The sequence below is a fragment of the Corvus moneduloides genome, chromosome 23, assembly GCF_009650955.1.
Source record: "Corvus moneduloides isolate bCorMon1 chromosome 23, bCorMon1.pri, whole genome shotgun sequence".
Lineage (NCBI taxonomy): Eukaryota > Metazoa > Chordata > Aves > Passeriformes > Corvidae > Corvus > Corvus moneduloides.
The window spans coordinates 3,262,649-3,270,352 of NC_045498.1; positions in this window are offsets into that span (position 1 = coordinate 3,262,649).

The following is a 7,704-nucleotide window of genomic DNA, read 5'->3' on the forward strand; positions in this document are numbered from 1 at the left end:
ACACAATGCCCATGGATCAGATAGAAATTATAGAAGTTCATTCATTTAAATAATGATCAGGAGCTTCACTCTGTTCCTCCAGTTCGTGTCATGTTGTTGTGGAGGCATCTACAGACAGGCAGAATAAAGTACAGGTTGTGACAAGCCCACGCTGTTTACCACATGTGGCTGAAGACCTGAATTCTACAGCTGATCTTCTGATAGTTTCAAGCATATTTGCCTTATGAGTTAATACTAAATTTCTGTTTCTGTTTTCCCAATTTTACTGCAGGTTTGATGACTACTTTTGTGACACTTCTGTTTCAACAGATGTGTTTTTTCTCTTCATGAAACAATGATATTCACTAGGTAATTTTACAAACATTCCTTCACTGGAATGGTATTACACCTTAGCTTGTTCCTGGGAGCATGTGAATCCTCTTTTAGTTTTTCTCATTTTTGTTTTCCAGTGCAGCATCTCATTTCAAACTGTGACTGCATGTTCTTTGTCAGGAGCTGCTTCTGGTGTTGACAGAATCATGTAGAACCTAGCAGGATGGGAAATGGATGGCTGAGGCTGACAAGTGCCACCGGAACACCAACAATACCAGTGATGTTACACAAGGTTGATTGTCAGAGTTCCAGTTCTCCTTGATTCTGTCTCAGAAACAGCTAAAATCAAGGCTTTTTGTAAGAAGTTGTGTTAAGAGAAAGCTGAAAGTGCAACACTAACTACTAACAAAACTACTCCAAAATTCAAAAATGTTTTTCTTCAGGAAGATCCCAATTTTGCTGTCACCAGTGGAACCAGCAGTTTACTCTGAACTTGATACTGCATCGATCTCTCTGTAGGCACATATCTGTGCCCTCATGCAGAGACATCAAAATGAGTATTTGTTTTTCTAGTATAAACTTTTAAAAGAAAGAACCAGTCCCCTGTGAAGAGGCATTCATATGAGCTGGCAAGAGCCATCCTCTCTTTTCAGGTTCCAGGAAGTGGTGATTACAGTGCAAGAAGGTGAGCCTTGTTTCCAAGACCTTTTTCTCTTGGGGCTGCAGGAACAACAGCCAACTTTTTTTTTAGTCTAAATTAGCTGAGGATAAAGGAAAAGAAACACTCTGGGGAAAATTCTGAGAGAAACATAAAGGGGGAGAGAAAAAATCTTCATCTGAAAAAACCAAACTTTTTAGAATAGAATAGATTTTTCAATTTCTGAAACTTTTAGGCTTTAAAAAAAGTGTCTTTTCCTATTCAGAAAATTGGTTTCACTTTCATGCAGTGAACAGAGTTCTGTTTCTAACGATGGAAGAACTTGAGTGTAGCTGCTGAGTAGCTGAACTGGGGATCCGACTACCAATGTGTCACCAGCTAAATGCGATCTGAGATGCAGTTTGCTTTTCTGTATCTCAGATCTCAGGGCTAAACCACAAACTGTACATGACACAACTAAATTAATATTTAAAAATAATTACTTGCTGCCTGAAGGTAAACAGAAAAAGGATAAATAATTGATAGCACTGGGACTGCCACACTGTAACTCTGCTGAGCGTTTATGATGTGCTGTGAAGGTTCAAAGGGATTGCTCATCTGATGCCTCTGAAGAAGGGTTTTTGCTAATCATTCCAGGGCTTGTTTTGTCAGCCAGCAATGTTTTCAGAGTTTGAAGCCCCAGAATAGAATGCCAGCTTAATTTAGGTGAATCTCTAGTTTAATTTACTAACTTTCATTCCAAGATTTGCATTGTAAATGATAAGGTGATTTTCATATAATTTTTTTTTTAATTTTTTTTTTTAGCCCATCAACATCTGAAGGGAAATTTTATGTGGTCTGCTGCCAAGAATGTAGAGTAGCTTGCATTTAAGGAGTTCTTAAATAACATGCCACCCTATGACAATACCTGTCTGCAGAGCCTGGTGATGCCTTGAGAGTTGGTAGCTCTTCTCTTTTCAGTGGTAAATATCTGTCCTCTTACAGCCCAACATGAGAATAATCAGTATTCAAAGTGGCAGATGACTGTTAAGAAAGGTCAGTGATTTCAAACTGATCAATTTTCTCCCTCAGTCAGAAAACTTCTCACACTGATTATTATGATTAGTTTTATTATTATTATATGTGCTGTCTCCACAAAGGACATCACTGTTTTTTGATGTTAAAGGAAAGCCTAAGCAAATACACCGGTAGTGTGTATGGGGAGTCAATAGTTACAGGTCTACAGTATATTTAGATAGAGTGCCATGCACCTCTATGGGGAAACGATCATTAGGTGAAACTTCAAAAAGAGAACAAAACTGTGATCAATGCCAGCTGGGTTGGGTGAGCCAACCACTCACAAAGTTTTATTTGCAATAGATATCTTTGTGTTAGGGGTGGGAATGTGCGTTCTTGTCTTTGTATCCAGTCAGACCTTCAGTAATGGCAGCTTCTCTAATGCTTTGCTCTGCCTAACACTTTAGTTTCATTGCTTGAAAATTCAACCTAAGCTTTTGCTTAGATTTTGGAAAAATAAAAAAAAATCACATTCTGTACTCAGGTGCCCAAGCATAAGGGTCATGTGAAGGCACAAAGTAATTAATACACTCCACTGAACAGTAGCCAGTATTTCAGTGCAATCTGGGAGACTTTTTCCAGCTCCTGTGCATCTGGAAATGATCAGTAAGGATGACTAAATAGAAAACGTGAAAACATATGGAATCTCTGTCACTGGAGATTGGCAACATGTTAAAAAAAAAAAAAATTGTCTGTTGTTTAAGAATACCTCAGTCCTCTCTCACTTTCAGCCCCAGAAGCCCAGGTCTATATAATTGAGACACATAAAAATTGAGCACTGAGTCTCAAGTGGGACATACGGGTTTGTGTATATTAGGTCCAAGCTCAGTGTTTATAGCCAGAAAATCAGGTTGCCAGTTTTCATATTTTAAAACTATTATTGCAGCCTTTGAATAGTCCTGTATGTCCTAGCTCCACAGGTCCTCACTTACATGAGAACCCCCATTCTTGTTGAAAAAAATAATACTATTTCTAGTCCTCATTGTTTCAGAGGAAGGCCTAAAAGTGTGGCTGTCTACAGCCAGGGGGCTCATAAAGCAGAAGGTGACACATTGCCAGTATGCTTTCATTCCATTACTGCTAGGACAGGGAACTCCTGCATTTTCATGCTTGGGGTTCCCATTGCAAGGAAAGGCAAAACAAAAACAAACAAACAAAAAAAAAACACAAAAAGGAAACCAAAAAAAGTCTGTTCTGAACTCCATTCCAACATTCAGGTCACCACCCTTCTCCTTTCTTCCCCACACCCAAGACCACACACTTGCACTTGCACCTCCAGGCACACGTCTGCCTGCCAACACAGTGGAGGTTACAATCTCATTGCAGTTCTGGTTATCTTTCAAAGAAAAATGTCCTAAAACAAACCCCAGGAGCTCAGTGGTGCAGCCCCACCCCCTGCCACGGAGCATGACCACACTGGCAGCTCACAGGCTGTGGAGAGAAGGGCTTTCTTCTTGCTGGGAAAGTGGCCAATGGGTGTTATAGGAAGCAGCTGTTTGGAGGCAAGTCATTGCTGTTAAAGCATTTGCTGCTGTGAGGGAATAAGAAGCATTGAGACAGACTGGGGCATCTCTGTCCAGTACAAGAATCACTGGGGAATTTCAGTTTTCTTCTCTGAATTTATGTTAACTGTAGGAGTGTTTTATGAGACCAAGGCCTTTGTTGTATTATCAGCTTGAGAAATAGGAAAAGGGGGATTCTTTCTTGAACACTGATGTCTTCATTCTGCAGGACTAGTAACATTAGTTTTAGTTTAAAAATCTCTGTGAATATCTACTGGGCTGACTGCTGTGTTGGTTTGTCTTAATGGGGGATAAATTGGCATGTCTAGAAACAGAGAATGGTATTGCTAATGTGAATTTTGTTTGATGAGGAGATTTCTGCCAGGGTAGTAATTTGGTGTATTATGAGGTTAGCTCTGTAGAAAGGACAGAAGTGAAAATAACTACTGAGCACTGACTGAACTAAAACCTAAAAGCTTTCACCTTAAAGAGAACTTGCCTTGAAAACATTTATTCTTTCAGAGGTATATGCCAGCAGCAGAGAAGCTGTCCCAGTGAAGCTTCCTGAAGAATGCAGTAATACGTGCAATAAAGAGATTTTGCTAGTGAAATATCCACTTGTGAACTGTTCATGAATATAAGAAAAATGGATCTGAGGTCTTGCCACCTGAGTTCCCTTCCTCTCCCTCAGTAGGTTATCAGCATGAAAACAGGAAATGAATTGGACACATTAATAAAACATGAAGCCTTCGTGTTCAGGTTCTGTGCTCTGTCGTTCAAGTGTAGAAGACACTGTGTGAGAAGGAAACAGAGGAGTCACATCCACAAGTTCATTTACTCTTTGTAACTACACAGCAAACTTCAGCATAGACTTGGAACTAAACCATTCCTTTCTTCCCCTGAATTTACTGAAAAGTTTTTAAGCCCTCATACAGAAAACCTGAGGGATTGTTACTGAACTGTGAGTAGCCTTTCAGAACATAAAATGTTTTCCTAATAGATTTCATCAATAAGTAGATATTAGCAATATTGTTTTTTTACTCAGAAGCGTCTTTCACTGTGATATAATATTTTAGACTTTGTTTTCCTGCATTTGTTTTTGGAGCTGTTTGCATGGCACATATTTCTTTCACTGTGATAGATGTCCTTTATTTGCCAGTTGCTTGTTTGTGGTTTTAGCAACATCCCAAGATATGTACCTTGCTCTCTTTTGGCGGCTCATTTTGCTAGAGGAAAATGTATGGTTCACCCATCTCATAAAATTGTTGTTTTTCACCAAAGAACAAATTATTAACCTCAAAGAATAGAGGCCTATATGAAGTAGACTGAAACACCCCCCCCACCGCCAGCACTACCACCTTTTCTGTCTGTACTTTAAAAACATCCCATGAAAGCTTATGGTCCCAGCAACAATCTAGGGATGAGAGCTTGCAAACTTGTTAGGAAAAAGTCATGGGAACAGAAGTAGAAGACCCGGTTCAGCCAGACAAAGAAGCCTTCTGCAGCTGTAATAAAGGCTTGGTTTGCTCTATGGGGGAGTTTAATTGCAAAATACTTAACATAGGTGAATCATAAGAAGCCTAACTATAGGAAGAGGTTAACCACAGTTATAGGAAAGATTCAGCTGAGGCTACAATAAACAAGTTTTTTGGTGGGAAGGAACCAGAAGACTCTCCTCAGCTGTGGACAGGCCCACTCCCGAAACTCAAAGGTTGAGTTGTGAGTCCAATGCAGATCCTCCTGAATTTAGACAGTTCTTTTAGGAAGTTAGCTAAGTACAAGGTCAGGTGGAAAGATAAGATATTTCTTGTTAGTGGGAATTATTATCAGGTTGCTGTGGCTGGAACCACTAGTTCATCTCCCATGGGAGACAGTGCTTCTCATTAAAGCCTACCACAACTATAAGTGTAACCTTGAGATTATTAGAACTTCCATATTTTTGAACAAACTGACATGTTCTCACTGTTAAATAAATATGGAAGCACTGCTTCCTGGATCCTGTCAGGAAAGGGAGGCCCCAGTCTCAGAGACTTTAGGCCAGGCCCAAATTCCTTCAATTATTTCTGTGTAGTCTTCTTCAAAATAACCCGTTTGCTAGATGTGCCTCTTGCTTAATTCCTGAAATGCAGAAGTAAGACCTCAAACTAGGGGAGAAACCTGGACAGTGAAACAATCCACAATCAGCAAACTTAAAAATTCAGTGTTATAGTTCAACTCAATTAAACATTTTTCTTTGCGGCCATCTACAAATTTGATGATAGGAAATTGGATTTGACTCATTACATGCAAAGGGACAGTCTGGTAAATGTACATTCTCAGCCGAAACCATTAGTTCACTAACAGAGTAGGATTATGTTTTCACTGAAATTTATGTTACCATTTGGTTTACTTATTTTTGTTGTCTGGCTCCATCCACAACAAGTGCAGCCAAGCTCTAATTCTCAACTGTTTGAAGTTAGTCTCATGAGAGATAGGCCAGACAATTCACTGGAAAATATTCAAAGTATTAGTAAGGTTGCTCCTAATTGCGCAAAAGGTTCTATATTAAGATTTTTATTTTAGCATATCTTTTGTTGCTTGGGGTTTGGGTCATACTATTTGTTTTTCTACATTATTTCATCCATCGTAACTAGGAGCCACCTTCTGTTTGCAGTCTGAAGTTATTGGAAACAAAAATTGTAAACATCTCTGGACACTGAAGAATAATGCAGTTGAAGGCTGGCTGTCTGGGATCGGCTGAGTGGAAGTCCGAGCGAACACGATCAGTTGAGTGGATGTCTAACTGGATGTGCTCATGGAGAGGTGCCTTGATATGATGGAGGGGATGTGAGACTGAGCATGATTTATGGAGAGTAATCAGTACTGGAGCTTGAACAGGAGTCCTTAGATTAAAACACAGCAGCACCTGGTGCTTGCTGCAAATACATTTTTCCCAGAAAAATAGAGTGTTACCCTTCTTTCTAAAGAACAAATCTCTGTTCTTTTTTAAATATTAGTATGTTAAATGTCCAAAGAATTCTTGCTGAAAATGATGCTTTGGTTACCTGATCAAAGCCCACTCATTTTCGCAGTAGAGGCACTGAGTACCCAGGGCTGTTTGGAAGCCACTAGCAATGACTAGCTAGGGTGGACTGGGATGGACAACTGGGTCCTGCCAGAACTCTGAGCCAGGCCCTTTGCTGAATCATTCATGGAAACTTCCCTGCTCAAACTGCATCTGACTTTTATGTAAATATTTCCTGTGACTACATTTTTAGCCCCCTGCCTGTAGGAATGTCTTACACCAGTCATTTTTAAGGCCGTTTTTTTCCACTTGCGTCTAGCCTGAACTTTCCCTTCCCTAGTTCCACATCAGTGCTTCTCATGCTCGTGTCTCCTGCCCCTCCCTGTCTTCATCCTCCTGCATATTCACATTAGCTGCAAGGTAATTAGGGACTGATCCTGTCCTCTGAGTCTTTGCTTTGCCAGACTATGACTTAAATTCCACCCTCCTGCAGCAAACTCCACTGAGATCTTCAGGACTGGTCCTTTTGGGGCTGCACTTGCTGTTGTATCTAGCTCTCAACAGAAAGTTCTTTGATATTATAATGTTGTAATGGCAGGAGACCCTGGTTAAGCTAAACCAGAACTGGCTGTCCCTCCCTCCCTTGGGGGTTTCAGGTTATTAACAGGGCTTTGCTCAGCTGAGCTACAGGGATCCGTCAGGTCTCTGCCCACATTCCTGTCTTGCAGCTTCACAATTCTTGTATTATTTTAAAAAGCAGGAACAAGGCAGCTTGTATGATCCCAGCAGATTCTCCACCTATCATAACCTTTGAAGTTAGAGGCCCACAAAATCCTGCTGTCCATCTCTGCCCCACAGGAGGAATGTGTCTGTGAACTAGATCCTCTGTGGGTTCAGTTTGCACCCCACTAGTGGCTTGGCAATGCCAGCTCCAAGGGTAGGCAGACCCTGATGATGGACCTGGATGCCTGCCTGCTCACCAGCCCCTGCTGCTCTGTCCCCTGGGAACTGTGCGCTGAGTTCCCTGCTTTAAGCTCATTATGCAGCATTACATCAACCGTTTTATTGCAATAAAAATTAATTCTAACAAAGTCGTTGTCCTGGGTGAAACAGTCTTTTGGAATTGCTTGGCACAACCTAATTTTAGTAAGCCCCTGTTACACAGGTGTTTC